Genomic DNA, 21,989 nt, shown 5'->3' on the forward strand with positions numbered 1-21,989 from the left:
TTGTTGTATAACCTCACTTCCTTAAAAAAACCCATATATTTCATGGATGAGACCACCCAGGTGCCAGAGAATCCAATTTGCATCAGAAAAGTGGTATTCAGATCTGCCCTTAGACAAGATCTTCATTATTATTTTATGGTTATATTCAGATTTATTTGCATAACACAGCCATTCAATAATAGAATTGCATGGGTTGCAAACTTCCCTACCAACATCTATACTGGTTCTAGCTTAATTTAAAGCATGAAAAGGAGAGGAGCTCCTAGGAAGCTGCCAGCAGTAATGTCCTCCTGCACTTTAAGCAAATAGTTTGTTTCCTCCACAGGAGACAGATCAATACTCAAGAAACAAAAACAAAATCAAGAAAAGCTAAAAGCTTAGTCATGTAAATCAGGGTGGAGGAAAAGTGAAAGAAAGTTCCTCATTGGCATTCTACAACTTCTGCAGACCCCCATGGCCCATTAGCTAATTTCTGTTAAAACACAGAGCTCTGGAATGATAAATGCCAGTGGCACATTTCTAAAGGTTTGTGGTTACTGAAATAAACATGTCCCTGTTCCCAGGACACCAAGAGACAGAAAATTAACCAGAGGTTAACTGGGTCATTAGCTATAGCACAATATAGGTCACTGCAGATTTAATTTCATTTGTATTCAGCTAAAGAATCAAATACAGCAACCAGTTCTCACAGCAGGAAAGCAAGTAACTTATCAGCATGCTGACGTATCTTAGATACCAGGGCACCATGTCTGTCATGATTCATACCACTTTAAACTGATGTCACATTATTTTGATGAAACAAAATACAGTGTCTACACACACGTGCATACAATTTAAATTGTTCTGAATCTAAACATGCAAATACATGCACAAATACTGAATATTTAAGATCATATGCAGTCTGGGGTTTTGACTTTTTTTTTATATACACTGGAAAATATTTAAGTAAGCTTTTCCTCCAAAACAGGGTTGGCAAGAAAGTAGTCAAAAAAAAAAAAAAAAAAAAAAAAAAAAGGCTTGTGGGTTAAGAAAAAACCCAAAACATTAGGTTTTAATGAGTTTGATCAACATATAAGTCTTTTATCTCAACACAGTTCCTTATGAACAACATACCTCAGCAGCTCTAACATGAGAAGCCAAACAGCCCGATGCTGCAAGAATTGGCAATACTAAATAAACATTTACAATCTGTTTGTACCCAACACATTCGCATCAGTCTGCACTAAAGAAGAGGGTTCTGAAAGACTGAATGAATTATCCAGAATCCTGTATAATGTATTTCAAACCAGTGGGGTTGATTTTTTTTTTTTCAAATAGATTGATCTTAAGGCCTTGAAATAGGCTTAGATAGTATAAAGAAATAAATAGATTTAAGCAAGAACTCCAAAACTTTTAATTCTTGGCAGTAAAATTTTTATTACGAACAAGCATGTATCTTTTCTAGAATTCAGAGACATTATACATATAGCACCTGCATTAGTAACGTCAAAACCTAACGCTTTTCTTGACTTCATGCAGAGCTACAGAAATGTGGTTCATCGGTTCTCTTGCCAAAACTTCCATCAAGATCAGAATTGAAAAAAAAAATAATAATAAAAATCAGTGTTTAACAAAACTCCATTCCATAGTCTCCATTCAGTCTAGCTTCATAATCACATGAACATACAATTTCTGCAGCAGACAATGTAAAACATAATAGCATTTAGACATCAGAAGAGCCACCAAGCAGCAAACCATCCCACAAAACAATATGGCTTGACACCATATGCTTTAGTGTCATTGTCTGGAATTGTTTTCCCCCATCCTCCAACAGATGATGTGGAATGTTCAGTAAAATCTATAATATACAGCCAGATAAATATTATTACACTCCTGAGACATCTTTCTACAATACAACAGTAAATCAAGCCATAAAAGGCTTCCTGGGAAATCAGTTTATTAGGTGCCTCGGCTCTACACCTACTGAGAGTCAAAGAAATCCTTACCAAGCTTAACACAATAACCTTCACAATATATCAAACACATTCATAGGTCATCAGATAAGCAATTCTAAACGCTGCTGCCTCTGAATACAAAGTTTACATTGGACTTAGAATACAGTTTTAAATTAACAAGTCTTACTGTTTTTCTAAAATTAAGTCACAGAGAATCATTAACTGTTTTCTTTCACTGGAAATGTTATCTTCCAACTTGCCATTTTTCTAACTATTTCATCTCTTTTTAGCTGTCTTTTTTCCTAAACAATCTTATTCTAATCATAGTTACACCCATATCTTCAAGTTAGTTCCCTTCTCTTCATATCATCTTACTGATCCATACTCATCAAAGAGCTCAAAACTGCAAACTACCACCCAGAAGAAAGCTTCAAGAATCTTTGTGAAAAAGCACAATCCAAACATAAATTGTCAAGAATTGTTAAAACAGTAGTACAGGTTCAATTTAGTGAAAACATACATTTATAGGCAAAGAAATTCCATCAAGGGTTACTAATTGTGACATGTAAATCCAGTACAACTTGTAGAACTTCCTGATCCATGGGGACTTCTCAGTATCATACCTCTTTACTTTATACAATACTCAGTATTATACCTCTGTATTCTTGTTACATGTGCCTATTATCAGCTGCAACAAGAGACAAAATACTGAGCTTGACAGGTCTCTGAAACTGCCTTGGTGTGAGAATAAGAATACTGGATTAGGCCAGAGTGTTACTTTTCTGCAGTGGCCCAGTACCATCTTTACTTTTGACATTCTTAAACATGTATTTTTTAAGTAGACTAGTAAAATACATGCCAAGTAATTTTCCAATTTCTGCTGATACAAACTGAGGTATTCCACTGTTCAAAATATATATTCACCACCTTCAGTACATGCATGATAATACTGCATATAAACCCAGCCCAAAATAAAGTCTTGAAACATATATGCAACATTCTTGGTCTTTTCAGTAAGGCAGAAATGGATAATGTTGTGCCCCACAACCACGTAAACATGAAGATAGCTAGGAAAGTGGCTACTGTGGCATGCCCTCTCTTCTGTCATTTAAAGATACTAACTACTTTGAAATTGTCACACAAGGTTTTCTAAAGAAGGAAAGACAAATCAAAGTACTCAAGTAGAAGTCTGACAGATCAGAAGAACTTGCAGCAAACTGCATTGTACTGGAAGTGATTTTAACATCAGCCTTGCATTTTCTGCAACATAAGCACTATGAATAGGATTACTGTTTAAATCCTACTTTAGAAATAAAACAAGTTCCTATCTGCAGTAAATAATTTCACTTTGGAACTCCGTTTAAGGCTCTTACCACAAAGAACAGTTAACATCTTCTGCAGAGGTTTCCACTTGAAGTACATTGACTTCTCTCTTAGTGGTTTCTACAGAATACATACTAACAAAGGAAAGAAGATAATGCAGAAGTTTAACATTTTTTTCTTTAACGTCAGATAATAGATTAGAAAAAGTAAACTTGGATTATTTCCTTCAGAACATAGTGCAACACTGGAGATACATTTAACCAAGAGGAATCAGACACTCCTCCTATGGCTTCTGTAGAACAAGAATAGAATCTGGGATCAAAGGTTCGAAGGAAGTGACTTCCATAGCTGATGATCTTCCCCTTCTGTGTCAGCCAAGTACAGAAGGTGAATATAACAAACAATTTCAATACTATTTTGCAGAATCAGGGTCTATTCTAGGTTATAACCATTCTAGAGGTAGTAGGAGTTCATTCAAAGGTAAATTAATTTATAGAGAACATTATTTTTGCCTTTTTCTCCCCCTTCATCTTCCCACAGATGATGATTCATCTCTTCTGATTGATTCCTCTACTGGAAACATTTCTTCAGCTTGTCAAAGTAGTGAAGTGCAGGATTACACAATACAATTTTCTAGGAAGCTGACATATGCTCAAACATTTCATTTTAATTGACTTGAATTGACTTGAACTTAATAAGCTTAGTTTGTGTCGTGCAAAATAAATGAAAACTTCTCACAGCATATAAGAAGGGGTAAGAAATAGAAGAAATCAAGAGTATAAGAACTGAGATGTTGTGGTTCAGTGTTTTAAAATCCTGATCTGCTAATTGTGAGACTTTTCTTACCAGAAAATAAAAATTAAGACTGATCAACAGTCAAATTAACTGAGTCACTGAGATAAATCCAGAGCAGATTTTTTTAAAACAGAGACCATGCTTTTCTCTGAAAGACATTTAACTGTCCTTACCTATGGTGCTTTAAAATTTTATTTCAGGTTTGGTTTGGGGATATTTTTTTTTTTAAACTCAAAAGCACAACTGAAAAAATCATTAAATACTACACCACAGAACTACAACGCATTCCTTAGGATTAGTGACGTATGTGCTACATACCCATACCGTTGAGATATTTAAATTTATGTTGCTATGAACACATGTCTATAAGGATAATCAGCACACTGGGAAATTCTGACCTTGGTTTAGGTTTGTTTTAAATCTAAACCACTTTGCAACAGTGGTTTTCAATGGAAGTTAGGTGCTCAGTGCCAACCATCTTGCTCTAAGAGGCTGCCTAAAGTGTGCTTATTTATAAGGCAGAATAGCATCTAACTACACACTAGCTGATGAGGATGAAGCTGCTTAGCATACACTAACATGTAAATCAAGAGCTCAAATTTAGTGTTAATAGCTTCTCTGCTTTTGATATAAAATTTCCTTACTACATAGTTCCCATTAAATTTCTTCACACATGTAATGAAAGCAAGGGACTAACTTAGCTTTATCCACCACAGTATTCACAGAATATTTTTGGTAAGTTAAATCTTCCAGGAATTTGCAATCTTTTTAAAATTAAATACAACTATTCTTTTAATTGCTTGTAACATCTCCATTCTTGCAAAGACTGGCAAAAAAATTTGAGGCATCTGAAAATTATTTTTGTAATTTTGAAAACTACTAAATATCAAGGCTGTCTGGTCCTTTTCAAACTGCAGCCATATTACAAGGTAAAAGCAGTATGGACTTGCAGTTTATTGTTTGATTGTGCAGTAACTTCAGGTGTACCTTAAATGAGATAAATGGCACTGGCTGAAATATAGTACTCAATCACACTTTAGAACATTAGTGCAGAAGTCATAAAATATAAATTGTACTAGGTAATAAGCTACTCTAAATGCATCACATTGTTGAAGCTTTTATGTTCTGTAGCTAGTGATGTTAGTACTACAGCATGACACTACAAATCCTTACTCTGCTAAAGACAGGAAAAGTCACAAGGATTATCTGTAACTAGATTAAGCCTTTCCCTAAAGGCCTTCCCTGAAGCCAAGGTTAATGCATTCACCAATTAAACGTGTAAGTTAGAATTACATGTGGCCATCTGATAGAAAAGGACTTAACAAGTGAACTAAAACTGTTAAAAATGAAAACATAAGGCAGTCTCTCAATTATCCAGAAGATTATAAGAGGAGCAAATTGAGATTACAACACTTCTCTACAGTGAAGTGCTGGACTACTTGCCCAACAAAACCAGGACAAATCCCAATTCAACAGCAGTGCCTAAAAGAAAGGAAGACACCAACACACAGATTAAGTATGTAAAACAGTCTCCAGCTTTATTTACAGTGGTGAAAATGAATTCTCCACTGCTTAGAAGGGAGCATTTTTGTCTTTCCATAGAACAGGTTCCAAAAGAATATTTACATTTTTCTACAACCTGCAATTTTCTCATTTATCATTTGTCAGGGCACAAAGATCTTTTATTGCACATAGGATGTTTACACATGTTTAATGATCGTTTTATCAAACAAATGTCACAGTCTGACTAAAAAAATCAATTAATATTGCTGATGTTGCTAATTTAAAAGCATTAATATCATACTATGAACAGCCACACAACCTACAGGGTTTTGTACTGTATCTAAGGTCCACTGGTTGCAAGCCTGCTCTCCAGCAGACAGCACCGAGAAGGTAACCCATGCAAATATCACAGGCAAGATAATTTAATATAATTTTTAATGATTGCTTTGATCTTACAATTAGACTATCAAACAAGTGTGACTAAAGACAGATCATTAGATAGAGATTTAGATGTACTAGTTAGAATTCATTTATCGACACTTACAGATGCCTCCACTTTCATCAAGGTGCTAGGATCTGGAGCAGTTGGAAGACCCCAACTGGACCACAGACACCATTGCATCATGATACTGCTAGATGTCCAACAAGAGATGAAGATTTATCCAGAGAATTAGAAGGCATAAGACTCGTCTTAAAGATGACTTATCATCTTAAAGACTTGCTGTCTTTGATGGCAACCATATTGTCTCACACTTCTATACGCACAATTAAGTAACATTTCGTAAAGTAATTTGTCTCTGCACATATTATCTACAAAAAAAAAAAAAAACCCAAAAAAACTTTCTAGAAGCAGAAACATATAATTTTTCTCTAAACCACTCAAGTCTTCCACACTGACTACTTCTCTCTCTGATAAAGAGTGGATGACATAAAGGAGTCCAGTTATTTAGGAAGTCCTTCAAAAGGTGCTGTACTGTAATACAAGGGAAAATACAAAATTAAGTACTAGTCTTCTAATCATGCACCTTCCAAGCATTTGTTGTTGCAGAAGTATTGAAATTGTAGTACTTAGGATTTTGGTAACTTAGCTCTCCTTAGAGGCAAGCTACAATTTTCCAGACTGCATACATTTTACTTCTGTGACTGAAGTATGTGTTTAGGATTCTTATATTAAAATTATGAAAACAGAGCAAAACCCCACCCTAAAATGCACTCCTGTCCTTTTTGACTTGTGTCTTTCTGTTCACTGAAAGGCAGAAACTCTGTGGTAACACTGCAATAAAAAATGCATAAAGAACTTCACACTGTTAGCACTTCAGCCACAAAGACAGAATCCAGAAGAAAAATATTAACTCTATAAGCAGATCTAAGAAAATCTATTTAACAGGTCAATTGATCAGGACTTCCAGACATCAAAAACCCATCAGGTATTTTCCTTATTCAGTTTCCAGACTAAAAATAACATCAGCTTCTGACACAACACAGCATCTTTTAGATGCACAATCTTCCTTTCCAAATACTACTCAAAATCACAAGTTCTTATATACAGCAATTTAATCCATTAAGCTGGAGAGTCATAGTCAATGACTCAGTTACAGAGATTATCAGAACTGTCAAATCATAGTAGAATGACACTCTTTATAGGGCTTCCTACCTCAGGGATCACTAATTTCAGTGTTTCACAATGACTGCTGCCTAAAATCTTCAAATAAGACAGGCAATTTAATTGCTTTCCTTTCAGGAACTTGAAAAAAGGTGCTACCCATTTCTAAATGGAATAAGTCTCTCAAGACCAATGAAATGTCAACTAATATTTATATCATTTCTTGATACATAAGACCATTCATGTCATACGTGAATTTACAATTATTTACCCATCACCACAAAGTTGCAACCTTCATTTCAGAATACCATATACAGGTTAGCAGCAACTTATAGCCTGATAGATTAATTTCATTTTAACACTCTCCCAACAATCCATTAAATATGGCTAATCAGTACTAGTGATTACTCATTAAAACTTCTATTCCTGTTCCACAAATGGTTTAAAATCACTGAACTTAGAGGCGCTATTCTGATTTTACTGCGAAAGGTGAACTAATGCTGGAAAACATACACAGAAATACAAAATAACAAAGAAAAACTAGAATAAGATTCTTATAGAATTCAGAAATATTATACATCCTTTTTCTTCCTACAGAGGTCAACCACTAATTAGCTGAAATTCTCCCTTATTGAACTTGTACTATCATTTCAGAATTTCTTCCCATACACCATTTAAGTGAAGAGTGAGGAAGGGTGGTGGGGACGGCAGTGGAGAAGCAGTTAACCAGCAACAAACTGTATGGAGAAATTCAGACAGTTTCCAAAAGTTAAACAAAAATCCGAGTGTATAAGAAATTCATATAAATGGGAAGTGGGGGGGCAACAGGAAAAAAAAAAAAAGCAAAACAAAACCAACCACAAACAAAAAACCACACACACAAAAAAACCCCATCCAAACAAAAAAAGACAAAATCATAAAGATTTTCAGGTTCCAAATTAAACCATAGTTTGTACTAGAATAAACCCAAGATAGTCTCAAAAACATGAGCATACTGGAACATCCATTTTATATGAAAGTCCACATGTCTATTATGTCCACTCCAGCCTGAGAAACTGACCCAGTATATTGATAAAAAAATGCGAATGTATTCTGTCAGGAATACTGCAAGAGACAGCTGAAAAGGCAGGTTTTATCTACTCTTCATGAAAATTGGCAAAGGCATGGAGCATTCTTCCCAGAAGTATGATCACACTGAAATCTTTAACCAAGATTCTCTGATGGGTTTGTAGAAGTTCTTGATCTTACTTTCATTTAATTCTAAATTTCACGGTAAGACAACATCTTCAGATGGCCGAAGGAAGTATGTTAAGAGGAAAAAAGTGAAAAAAATATTGTGTTTCACTGAGGAGTTACACCTATTTGAAAAATATTTTAATCATTTTATGCTACCTACAAAGTAGTAAGCTAGAAATAGCTGGCATTCAAATTAATTACTTCTAAAAACAATTTTGAAGGGAAGGTAAAATATAAATTTACATGAAATTGTAGAGTTTTTTCAGATTAGATATTAAATCTAGCATCTCAAAAATACATATTTCTATTACAAAGCAAGTGGTTTTTTATTCAATCACCTCTCTCACAACACAGAAGGCTCTTACTCATTTGTATATGTAAATGACTTATATTTGCAAATTTGATATCACCAAGACTGTTTGAATTACTGTTTGTAGATAAGCAACCCTAACTCTTCCAACCTGAGATCATCATAACCGAAATGCTCAAAAGGAAGTCACAAGAGTGAAATACATAGACTTTCTGAAAAACAAAACATAGCTAGAGGAAAATATCCATTACAGCTTAACATTTTGTTTAATGAAATAATATCAGCTACTTAGGTAAAAAAGAAACAAAAACAAACAACTAGACATTTTCCTATCCATTTATAAGAAATGAAGGAGAAGCTGATAGTGAAAGGGCAAACTCATCAAATAGGTTTATGCAGTATGGACAAATACTTTCAACTAGAAATTACCCAAAATTAAGACTCCTTGCAAGGAATCTATTGTAGAAAGAAAAAAAACCCACCCAATATTATATAGCCAAAATACAAGCACAATTAAAAGTGTCTTTTTTTTTTTTTTCAAATATCCAAGTCCAAGGGGAAAAAATCCAATAAAGGATTTGAGAAAAACACTCTATTTTCTGAATAAGACTAAAACAAACACCTACAAACCCCTCCAAATTCAAATGACAAAATACCCACACAAGGAAATCCCCATGATACAAGAAACCTGTCCTTGAATTACATGATTTGTGTTGAAGAGTGTACAGAGTTCTCCCAGTTCTAACAGAGCTCCCAGCAACATTATTTAAAGATTAAAAATAAAGCTGTCCTACATACATTAACATTTAGAGCATTTTACTAAACTTCTCTCATATTCAGTTTCCTTACCCCGCCCCCCCCCAAAAAAAACCAAACAAAACAAAAAGAAAACAAGAGGAGCAGCCAAGGTAAACTGAAATGGCAGCAGGGACAGTTTAGCTTTTGAACAGCACATTTTAGCTTTACAGGTTCACTGCTGTAGGACACTCTATGAAATCCAAGGATTAGTTAAAGTCTATAAAAAGGATTGACTCTGACTAATAATACTTTTAATCTAAAAAATATCCTCATAGGTGTCAGTTTTACATAATGAGAAATTTGAAAGAAACACCCGACATTAGCAGGGATAAACTACAGAATATCTTTATGCAAACTCATGGAAATTATTCTTGGAGAGGAGAGAGAGAGGGAAAGAGAATTGCTATGTACACAGCTAGCACCAAAAGAAACACTCCAGTTGCACCCTCTGGAGAACCCAACCACATTATACTCCAGCGTGTAAGTTCTTAAAGCATGACCTGCCATGCTTTGTATCTCACATGCACTGAGAATAAAAGCTATTGCACTGCAGGTTAATTTTGGAATGCAGCTGCCACTTAACCAATTTAAGGGCTTTTCACAACAACTCTCTGATGGTATAAGAAGACATTCACTATTAATAGGGAAATACAACAAAAAACAATTTATTGCCATGGTAAAAGTTTTAGAAAAAACATAGTATTTTTAACAATAATTTCCTACTGAATTTAACATTAGTCACAGAAAAGCATAATCCCTTATGCATTCATTCACATGTCTGAAGGCTGGAGAAAACGAAGGAGATGACACAGATGCTGCACCTCTGCATGCTCTAACATCCATACATAATTTTAAAACACAACAACAAATAACAACAACAACAAAAAATAAACAACAAAAAAAACCTAATTTGAGTCCTACTTATACTCAACCAGATTTATGTGTGGCGCCTTGCAGGGCTGTTGAACAGCCCAGCACAAGGCTAGAAATAAGAAGTTTTTAGTACAACACGTTATTTGCCACTGCCTCACAGAGCGACCTTGGCCAAGTCACTTGCCCGCATCTTAGCTCTCCACCTGACAGTCCGTCCCCCGCTCCCCACTGAGCGCCGAGGACCGACAGCCGGTAATTACTCACTACAAGTGGCTCTGCATCAATAAAGCTGGAATAAAGGGAAAGGGGAGAGGGAATCGGGATTGGGGGTTTCCCCTCACCTACAGCTGATAAAACCCCCCCGACATGGATCCCGTCTCCCATCCGGGAGAGAATCTCCTCAGCCCTTTCCCCGTTTCCCCAGCGCACCGGTTAGACCGGAGGAGGCGGCAGCTCCGGCTCCCGGCTGCGAGCATGGGCGGCAGCCGCGCCCTCAGGGCCTCGCGCCCTCAGGGCCTCCCGCCCCGCCGCCGGAGCAGCCCCGGGAGCGCCGGCGGGCTGCGCGCGGATGCGGCGCCACTCGCAGTCCCGCCGGGCGGACACTCACAGGTGCTGGAGCCGTGAGAGGCAGCCAACGTTCCGGAGCGGAGGTGGTCTCGGTAACCCGGCAGGAGGCAAGCGAGCTGGGCTGTGGGAGCTGCGCTCCCGCCGCGGAGCCGCCACTGCGGCGCACCCGCCCTTTCCCGCGCCGCTGGCCAATGCGGGCCGCGCCAGGCGCCGGGAGCCGGCTTGAACCATCTGTTGCGAGGCGCCTCCCCCAGCCCTTTGCCGAGGGCTCCCGCCCAAGCGCAGGCGAGGAGGAGAAAGCCTTCAGGGACTCTGCAGTCCCTGCAAGGAGCTCTTCGTCCTGTGTATCTCAGGGGCTGCGGCCGTGCCCCGCCTCCTTCCCCCCGCAAGAATCGCCCCGTCCCAGTGCTGCCGCTTCTCCCTCAGTGCTCGGCTCCCCTAAGAGCGCGCTCGCCGCCCGCCCGGACACCGCCTCAGGAGCGCCAGCTCGGGCAGCGAGGGGGACAGGTATGCCAGGGAGCAAGAAAGAGCTGCATGTGGGACCGATCCTCCTCGGGTGTGCAGGCGATAAGGTCCCCACCTGATAAAATTTTTCCACTTCCCACCTAATAACCGGAATTCTCTGTATGGGATGTTGCACGGAGAAAGGTGTCTCATCCTGCTTCAATGTTAGAAACAGGGCTAAAATCTGTGTTTAGACTTAGACATGTCTTGTGAGCAAGTTCTCCCAAAAGAGTCAAGACTCTTTCACTATTTAACGGGTTTGAGTTTTAGCTTTTCACGTTCCCAGACAGAGGGTTTCCCCACAAACATGAGGACAATCTATGTGCCCAATCCTTTATTTTGGGTCTCCACCCAAAGATACTTAGAGTGCAGGTGTAAAATTTCACGAGAGCAGAGCTATAGTTCCTATTTTACTTCTCTTTTTATATTAATAATGTCCTTGTTACAGACCACTCTGATCATGCTTTTAATCAGGTGCCTATGATACCTGTTGATTCTGCAGAGAAAATCCAGGGACTGACACCAGCTTTATTCCAACAGATTCTAGACTAATATTTTAATTTATTTTATTTAGGAATTTATGCCAACAAAAATATGCAAATTTATCTCAACTTTCAACAACTTAAAGTTAAGAAAATCATATTGAGATTCATTCTGTGTAAAGGAAAAAAGGTGCTTTTCTTTAATGGCTTAACACAAGTTCTAATTTTGTCTTTTTTTTTTCTTTTCATTTTTTGAAACTGTCAGATTCTTATTTCTCACCAGAACAGTGTCAAATTCTAGATTTAAAACCAGAGTATGGACCAGACACAATTTGCAGGATTTGAGGATTTGATGCACAGTCAATTCTATGATGGGATGAATGTCAAAGGGTCAAAATAAGATGGATAATCTTGCAAATAAATTAATCATAAATTAAATTAATCATAGGTTCTTTTATTATAAAAAATATTTATAATATAGCCAACCAGCTGTATTTTATACTAATGCTGTTATGACATGGCTTGTAAGTAGTTCAATATGTTACTCCAAATAGACACTTTCGAAGATGGGATCTATTTCTGACCCGCTAAGTTTTATCTTTGCACTAAAGGGGCTCAACACACCTGAGCTTTATCTTATTGTTACAAAAAAAGTCTAAAAAGTACACAAAATTAAGTGATTGCAATCTTTTTTGTGAGGCTCCAAATGCATGAAATTTTGTCCTCAATATGCAGGTGTAATGCCTCTAAATCAAAGGGATGATTTGTCATTACAAGATATTTTTACGGAATGATTTCTATATAGTTATAATTACCAGAATGATAAATTGGGTACTGAATCTTCCATTAATCTTATAAAGCTATTCTGAAGCCTAAATTTTCCCATATATATTCTAATCAAGACTGATCATAATCATTTTGTGAGATATTTAACAGTAATGCAAGGTTTTGTCTTACTACTTTAGGAATTTTATTATTGATTTTATTAATATATATTAATTCCTTCTAACTGCTTAAACAAATTGACCTACGTACCAAATACATGCATGAAAAATTGCTCTTCACTTGAGTGAAGGGCATGCTGTCATCATATATGGAAGACAAAGGATGGTTGGAAATAAAACTACATATAGGCACACAACTGACCTCTGAAACAGTGCAAATACAAATAACTTGATCAATTGTATAAGAAATCTTGGCAAATTCTAAAAGCATAGGCAGGTAAGTGTGTTTCAGTCCACTGCTATAATAAACAATGCTGGTAAATATAAAAACTTATGTCTTAAGTCTCAAAGTAATATTTCTCTATTAAGTGGTTTAATTTAAAAAGTTATTACAGCAAAGGCAGTTGCTTACCTTTTTTAAAATATGTACTCTTTCTGCTTCCTAATTACCCTTTTATTACTTTTTGTATAGAATAACAATATGACAGATTCTGTGTGCACACATCATGTATGTATGTCATGGATGTTAATATGGCAAGATCAATTTAGGGGTTTTCTTCTGTATTTTTACTTGCCTGTACCTTGGAATGTGACCTTGGGCAGTTTGCTGAACTTAGCCTGTGAATCATTCTTTCATCTGTGTGATCTGGGTTAGTCATATTTAAAGAAGGGCACTATATTAGTAACAGTGTTTTGTGAATTTATTTATCTATAAAAAAATTAACTAGTAAATAACATCTTTGAATATAGGCATCCAATCATTGTGAATCATAACATGTGGCAATATGTGCTGCAACCCAGAAAGCCAGCTGTATCCCAGGCTGCACCAAAAGATGGGTGACCAGCAGGTCAAGGGAGGTGATTCTCCTCCTCCACTGCTCCTATGGAATTCCACCTGGAGCACTGCATCCAGCTCTGAGGCTCCAAACACAAGGAGGGTGTGGACCTGCTGGTGCCCCTCTGGAGACAGACTGGGAGAACTGGGGACAGTGTTCAGACTGGAGAAGAGAAAGCTCCAGGGAGACTTCATGGACCTTTCCACTGCTTAAAGGGTTTCAAGAGAGCTGGAGAGTGACTTTGTACAGGAGGCTGGAGTAATAGGACAAGGGGGGATGGCTTTCCACTGAGAGAGGGCAGGATTAGATCCATATTAGGAAGAAATTCTTCCCTCTGAGGGAGGTGAAGCACTGGCATAGATTACCCAGAGAAGCTGTGGATACCCCAACCTTGGAAGTGTTCAAGGCCTGACTGGATGAGGATTTAAGCAACCTGGAAGATGTCCCTGCACATGGCAAAGGGGCTTGAACAAAATGGTCTGTAAGGTTGCTTCCAACACAAACCTATGATTCTAGGATATAACAGCATTTTCTCTTGTTTCATTCTAAGCAGCAGATATTTGGCAGTCTATAGAGTGTAAAATTAGGTTTAAAACCTAGGCAGTGTTTTTTGTCAAATATAGTAAGCATCTTAAAACCATCAAAGATCCTGTGTGAAAGTCATTTAGAGAGTAAGACTTTTTTTCATTGGTTAGGTAGTGCATTAACACTGCGTGCAGAGGTAAAGCTGCAAGCAATTATAGTTCAGGAGAAAAAAGGTGGAGAATGAACAGGTTTCCACAGACTTGATGATGAACAACACTGTATCCCTGAAAACTTTGGTTTTCTTCACAAAGCATTATTGAGGTGCCTATTTATGGGAGTTCAGTGACATGAGGATCTGGTATCGCCAAGAAAATATTCAAAAACTGTTTTGGTGTGTTTTCCGTGTGCAGTACGTGTTCATTAACACAATAAGCTCAGGAAACACCGTCTCTTGCCATTCCCACAGTACATATTTGCCCTAAGAATTTTGGTTTTATGGTTGTGTGCATGTTGCTTATAGTTGTGCTGTAATTTTCTTTCCCCATCATTTCTTTATGCAAAGCTGAGTGAAATGGGATCTATTAGGGTGATGCTTTCAACAGAGTTAAAAATATTGATATACACCAGCTGTTATAATCAGGTTTTTTAATCCCTAATGTCTTTGAAGATCCATTAACCTTAAATCAATCCAACAAATCTGATTGTTCTTACCAACTTCCCTTTTCCAAATAAAGACAGATCAAGTTACATTAATAGCATCAGTAATTAAATACCAGTGTGAAGGTAAAAGCAAGCTCTAAGATCCAAACAGTGCAAACTTGGGCTGTGGATTTAGTTCCAGACCTTGCAGCAGGCTGTTCTCTGAAATGAGCCAGCCAAAACCATATAAGTGGAACTCAGCATGTGAGTGCAAAAACAAAATTTGAATTTTGAATCACCTCCTCCTTTCTCTTTTTTTCTGCATGTTAAGTTCCCAGTGGAAAAGAAATCAAAACAAGCGGGGACTGAAGAAACTGATCAGAAACGCACCTTGGAGCCTTAGTCATAAAGAAGTTGCTTTGTTATAAAGACAAAGCAGATTTGTGGGAATGTTGCCACTTCATGAAAAGTGGCAAAAGCTAGGATTTTTTTTTTTATTTTAGTTATGTGCCACTGATGACTCAGGAACTGTTATGAAAATGAATGTGCTATTTCAACTATGGCAAGACCTAGCCTAGATGTGTAGCATATTTACCTAAACAAAGTCATCTCAGAAGATGCAGAACTGAAAACAGTTGAAATGTCATTTAGCTGCTGACACTCGTGAGCAAGCAGAAATGCGAATGGACAGTGCTAAGTGCTGAAAATGCCAGTAGATGGTAAGTGGCATGTTAAGTTACTACACCACAGGGCTATGTCTTCTGCTGGCAAACAACTGTATCTATAAGGGGAAGGGGAAAAACAGAAAAGTAACAATAACAGCAAGAGGTACAAGAAGTACAAAAGGAAATAGCTGTCTGAACTTCAGCAGGTAAGATAGTTGTCTATTTGATTCCAAGATGAGTCCTTCTGTGTAAACACAGCTACCAAAAACATGAGTTTTCGCATGTCCTTTGATAACTGTGGTAACTGGTAACTGCAATCTCATATTTCCTATCCCCTTCCTCAGAACACATTAAGGGAATTGGATCGTAACTCCAGTGCTAACAGGGAAGCGTTCAGCAATAACAATCCGTAGCTTTTAGAGCACTTTTCTGTTTCAAAGGGTTTTGCAACCACTGATTAATGAATCAGTTCTGATTTCAGTTCTGGTGAAGCACACAATTCTTCCTCTAAACAACTGGGCTTTCTTACAGATCCTAAAGATTGGACTGTGCTATGAGTTGGGTACTGAGCACGTGCAGAGAGGCAGTACTGGAGTGACAGCTGCTGAAAGCATGCTCTTTGGATGGCTACAAAGAACATGCTTGACAGTAGCTGTAAATCTTTGGCTTTCTTGAGGTGTGAGATGATACACAGAGGTCAAAAAATCCTTATTATCTCTTTCCACAAGTTAGATTTCTCCTTTGATATGTTACATATAAAGGCAGGTTGCTATGCTGACAGAAGGATCAGAGTCATCAAGTTCCTTCTACTACCCACTCATGCTCACAAATTTTCTTTTCTGACTTTCTATATCTTTAAAAGCATTGCTTGCTGTATTGGTTTCTACATTTAACCATAAATGGATTTAATTTTAGACACAATCCCTGTATAACATGGAGTCTGCATTTTCAGTCCAGTTCATCAAGATAAATCCACCCATATGGATGCCTTCACTTACACAAACTGCCTTCACTTTAGGTAAAGTGAAGTGAACTCCTTGGCTTTGTACCTTTTAGGGGTCTGTCTTAGAACACTGATCCTGCCTTTCTCAGCTGGTAGCCTAAGTGATCTGAATGATATGTATCCAAAAGTTACCCTTTTAAGAGCCCACCTACAGCACTGTTGTTGGTAACTAAACTAAATTTCTTAATTTGAAGTACATAGTATAGTCATGTACTTCAAGTGTACATAGTTATAATTGAATGCTGCCAGTGAGGCTGTCTGAGCAATTGCGTTGTGAGTCAGTTTTGATACAATATGGAGTCTGGCAGAATGTTACAGAAGATATTTTTTCAGGATTTGGGTAGAGGACAGCACCTGAGACATTTTACTAAGACTAGCAGAATTTTTTTTTCTATCTCCAGTACATTGAGGAAAAACATCTTGAGGTGCAATGCATGAAGTCTTTTCAGTGGGGACAAAGAGACAGAGGGAAAAAGTACTTCATATAGTTTAGAATTCTTTGCAGAGTTACCTGCTGTAGAAGCTTCTGCAGGGACACTTTGTAAGCAAAGTTTCCTTGGACTGTAGTAAAGTACTAAATATTTTTGTAAAGATGGACAGCTTTACACTGCAGGACAGGGTTCACATTATTTAGTGTGAAACAGTTGGCTGCCTGCCAAACTGAAAAAACTTGCTTTTCAGCAGAAGAAAAAAAAGGTAAAATAAATACTTTAATATTGTTCTATTACAGTGTTTAGACTCTATCCTTCAGACAGAAAAAAAATGAAATTTATTAACTCAATAAATGAATGTCTAAAGATCTGAAAACTGCCAGAGCTCTATGTCTCATTTCTAATGAAGCTTTGCAATTTCACCAAAGTCACAAAGTTGTGATTGTATCGATAAATCATGCCTATACAAACGTATGCAATGTATATGGATGAGTGACATGCTTTAATTGTATTTGTAATGGGAAAAATCAAATAATCCCATAAAACATGGTACAGATCTCATGATTGATTATTTCATTTTGAACAAGGCAAGTTAAAAATGAGACTAAGAGCAGAGGAATCTCCGAAGTTACTCAGTTACTCTTGCACATACAGATTGTGCACAAATCTAATGTAGTTCATATGGGTTGAATGTGCATAAAGGGATATTTCTGATATTCTGATATTTCTGACAAGTCCATGGATTTTTCCTATTATTTGTATATTTCTAAAGTAATGTCAATTGGCAAAAAAGCAATTTCTTTATTCTTAAATGCCTGAGGAATTTAATACCGTTATCCCTGGGAAATGTTTCCATTGGTATTTGGAGATTTTGTTTCACTTATACAGCAGTACTACAGGTACACTGGAATATTAACCAGCGCATCTGTAAGATGAAGAGGAGTAAGGTATGTGCTCCTTAAGGCTTTAAGTCAGCTCCAAGTTCCACTCTTCACCAATAACAAATACTCATTGGTTTACTGCTGTCTTCAGTCACATATCTTAATTTACGCTGTATTTAAACATTTTCCTCTTGCTTCCTGTTCTACATCTGAAATACAATAAAGTAAAAAGTACAACTCCTGGTGAAAAGACAATTGGGGCAAACTATTTTTGATTCCTTAGCAATCCAGCAGCTGATGGAATATTACCATGGCATTCAGGTGGACATCCTCAGACAGCATCTGTAGGAGAAATGAGTCTCATACAATAAAAGCATGCCATCCAAGAATTTATAATTAATTTCTTTTGTGCAGCTACCCATTGTCACCTGCTTTAGGGTACATTTTAATGGCAAGCTTCTTGTACCATTGGAGTGAATTATGTCCCACCTCTTGTAATTACTTAGTCTTGGGTGGCACTTATTGCTCCCTAAAACAATTAGTCTCCAAATCCAACCAGGTGTGTTGTACTTGATGTTTGATCAATTTTGGTGATAAAAATAACAAACTGAAACCATAACATTTGTTTACTCAAAGAACATTAGGCTCATAGTTACCAAATAAGAACTATATTCCCACCTTAAATTACCTTGAAAAATAAAATCAATAGCTTATTTAAGCAGATTAAATAAGAAAATAAATAATTTCCCCCAAGGAGACAAATAACAAGTTTCATTTAAAAGAAAACAATACTTATAAACTAACAGAAGGGAATGCAGGACAAAATTGGGATATACTGGTTACCAGAGGGAATAAGAACAAAATAAAAACCCCACAAAACCAAGTAAGCAAAAAAAGCAATTCCTTATTTCTAGCCCCATACAAGTAGTTCAATGGCACTTCTAAAATGTAAGGTGCCTTATGACAGAAACAATAAAAGTAAACACACTCCTGACTCAGCTTTTAATTCAATGTGGATTTTAAATGTTTTCATTTGAGAGGCTACTTTAGAAGATAAATTCTGCTGGTAAAATGGCAGCTTATATATATATATGCTGAAATGGTAGAAGAAGGGTGATTTAATTCAGATCCCCTATTGTCTGTGATCAGCCTTCTTCAGAATTCTGAAATAGCCAGTGCCTAGTTACTGTCTTCCCTTGATGTCTTTACACCTGCCATGTTTCTTGCTTAAGTGAACATTTACTCTGAGGTAAAAAGCAATGTCCAATCAAAAAAGTGTTCTGGAAACAGATCTGCAGGTTCTCAGTTCTAGGGATTTTTCTATCTGGGACCAGTACTTGTATCCTGATACTGCAGTTATTTTAAATGTAATGATACTCTGATGTTAAAAGTGCCACCATTTGCCAATAGCACATGGCAGATCATGTGTGAAAGGCATGGTCTCTGCTATTTTGGACAAATCTAGTGTGTGTTCTGTGTGTTACCTGGTAAATACAGGGGGAAGAAAATTTCATTGGCCCACCTATAATCTTTATGCAATCAAATATTAGGGTGCTTATGAAGAAGGAGCAGAATACTTACAGGGTTTTTCCCTGCTGTCATGTCCATCCTACACCCTCTTTCCATGCTTGTTTCAGTTAAGCACTGCATCTCCATGTATTGGAATTGATGCACATTTTCTGCAGCTGCTGCCTTGCCAGTCTGCCATGCCAGGGAAGCAGGGCAAGATGCAGGGGAACACATCTTGCCAAAGCCACCCAGCAGGCACAGGGCTCTTGCAGCCAGCCTTCAGTGGTGGCTGGGATCAGAGCCAGTGCAGAGATGCAGTGGAGGAGAGGAGGTGGTGGGGGTTATTCACACAAGTGATTCCATCACTTTTCTTCTCCCAGTGGGTGATTTTCCCATCTATCTCATGTCTGCTTTTGCAGACAACTGCCTTGAAATCCATCCTTCGATGCCCTCTGAACTTCTATGCAAACAGGTGAGAAGAGGAATTGACATAGACAGTAATTCACTTCCTTTCTCTCTCCTGTTTTCTATAGGTCTGTAAACTTGCTTGGAATATTTTTTACACATTGCTTCTTATTAAAAGACCAAGGATCCATATTATAGCACAAGATATTAGTGGCTGTGACAGAGCTAATGAAGCACACTGGTATTTAAAAAAGCAGGAGAAATAAATATATGTTTATTTCATTTATAACATCAACACCATTCACCAGTTCTGAATGGAAGTAAAATTGAACTGAATGCCCTGCATTATACGATGCATGGCAAACTTGCCAGGGTGTCAGACAGCTTCTATAGGCAGCTAAACAACATCTTTACTGCGATGTTGTAGTAACACATTATCCGTCTCAGAAAAATAGACTCAACTACTCTTCTGTTGAGGTATTTCTGTCTGTTAAACCTTCTGTTTTAGGAATAGATTATCAGGGCTACATATTCTATGTAAATCTGAAATCTAGGCCTTATTGTTTAGTACATTTTATCTGCAAAACATGCAAGGGATTTTGTTGCTCATTACCTATTAGCACTGAGGAGAGAAAATGACACAGTTCATAAATTATCATAGTACTTCATGTTTAGATCTCTTTTTTAATCATGGCAGATTCCCACTATTCCAACACTATTTTCTTGTTTAATCCAAATGTCCCTTTGGTTACTGTATTTTTGCAAGGCTCACTAAATGACAGAACTTTTATTTAGATGAAGGGTAAGATACCTTTATAAATAGCCAAGTTAATTATTAAGCAATTAATTTTACTGGCAGCAAGATTAATGTATTGTGAATGATGTGAATGTGTAACAAGATCTCTGGGGTCACCAGCCAATGCAGATGCTTCGGGCTCTGGATAGATTATTTCATGTAATTATTTTTCTATTTTATTTGTGTGGGAGTTGGAAGAGTCAGGGTGATGGTTTGTAGGACCTCCAAGGGGACAAGAATGTGCAACTGGTGTTGAAGCCCAGGCTGTGCCCCTTGAGATATGCAATAGGAACTGACAGAGGACTTCATTCCTTTGCTGATTTATGTAAACTGAAGGAGAAATTACTGATGCCAGTGGCCCCACCCAACTCTGGTTGTCAGACACAGCTTCCCATCTTCAAAACACTTGGCAAACATCAGCCTGCTGTTGATGTTAACCTTGGTCATTCCTTGAGAGGAGATAACATTCCATATAATCATGGAACTAGTTATTTTTTCATAGTGGCCTTGCTGGATGTTTTGAATTCTTGTTATTAGCCTCCTGTCTGCTACAGACATTCTGTTGTGTGTTACATTAAGAGATACTGCATATAAATAGATGTTCTGCTGTAGCCTGAAAGCCAAAATAGCTGGTGTTGTCATTTTAATGCAATTTTGCCACCCAAAACTCTTTGACATATTAATCATATGTCAAGTTGCTCTTTCTGCTTTTTGTATCTTGTATCCATCACATCAAAAAGTCTGTTGTTTTACTTTCCACTACCTTTTCCCTTCATATTCCCCCTCTCCTGCACTGGTACAGCACTGATGCTGGACTGTAAAACTTTAGCACTTTACACTTCTGTTCAGTTTGTGAAAGTCTTTGCTACTGGTGTCACTGTGAAAACCTCTCATGTTTCTGTCAATCTAATTCTATTAGTAGGTTTACAATTGTTCTGTTGCAGTGCATTGAGGTGATATACAATGTGGCTATACGTCTTGGTCTCTGAGTTTTATAGATGATTTAGCTGTAAAGAGGGATGGGTAAGATTTGGATGAGTTGGTCCTGCATTTTGTGCCACATCTAAGATGAAACTTAAGTTTCTGCTGAAATACTTCATTGTGGGCCCAGTCTATTTCTATTCATCTCATACTACAAAAAAGGAAAAGAAGGAAAAAAGGACAAGGCAAGAGTATACTGATTTTATGTGCATTTTAGGGATCTCTAATACCGTGGGGTTTTTTGTGTGCTGAAATAATACTGGTGCTATCATCTTGTACAGAATCCATGCAGTTTTAGTCACCAATCTCTCATTATTGATGAGCAGGAATTTCAGTACCAGTTTGGCCCTTCGTATTTAATTCTAGTATTATTTAGAGCCATGGACAAACACCATTATTCTGCTCTACCTGCCTAGTTGCAGGAGATGAGGGAATTACCTGGAACT

General features: G+C 37.4%; 1 protein-coding gene across 4 annotated transcripts in view; it reads right to left on the minus strand.

Annotated features, from left to right (window-relative positions):
- SULF2 (sulfatase 2) overlaps positions 1 to 11,486 on the minus strand; it is a 94,284-nt gene extending 82,798 nt beyond the window's left edge. The window contains exon 1 of one of the 4 annotated variants that reach the window (XM_086852490.1): positions 10,983 to 11,486. The gene's annotated coding sequence lies outside the window, so the exon portion shown is untranslated. Of the gene's footprint in view, positions 1 to 10,804 lie in introns of all 4 variants that reach the window. The other 3 variants (XM_086852491.1, XM_086852496.1, XM_086852493.1) reach the window with 3 other exon arrangements.
- Between the last annotated feature and the right edge of the window lie 10,503 nt (positions 11,487 to 21,989).

Source organism: Cyanistes caeruleus, chromosome 16, assembly GCF_971803275.1.
Source record: "Cyanistes caeruleus chromosome 16, bCyaCae1.hap1.1, whole genome shotgun sequence".
NCBI classification, from domain to species: Eukaryota; Metazoa; Chordata; class Aves; order Passeriformes; family Paridae; genus Cyanistes; species Cyanistes caeruleus.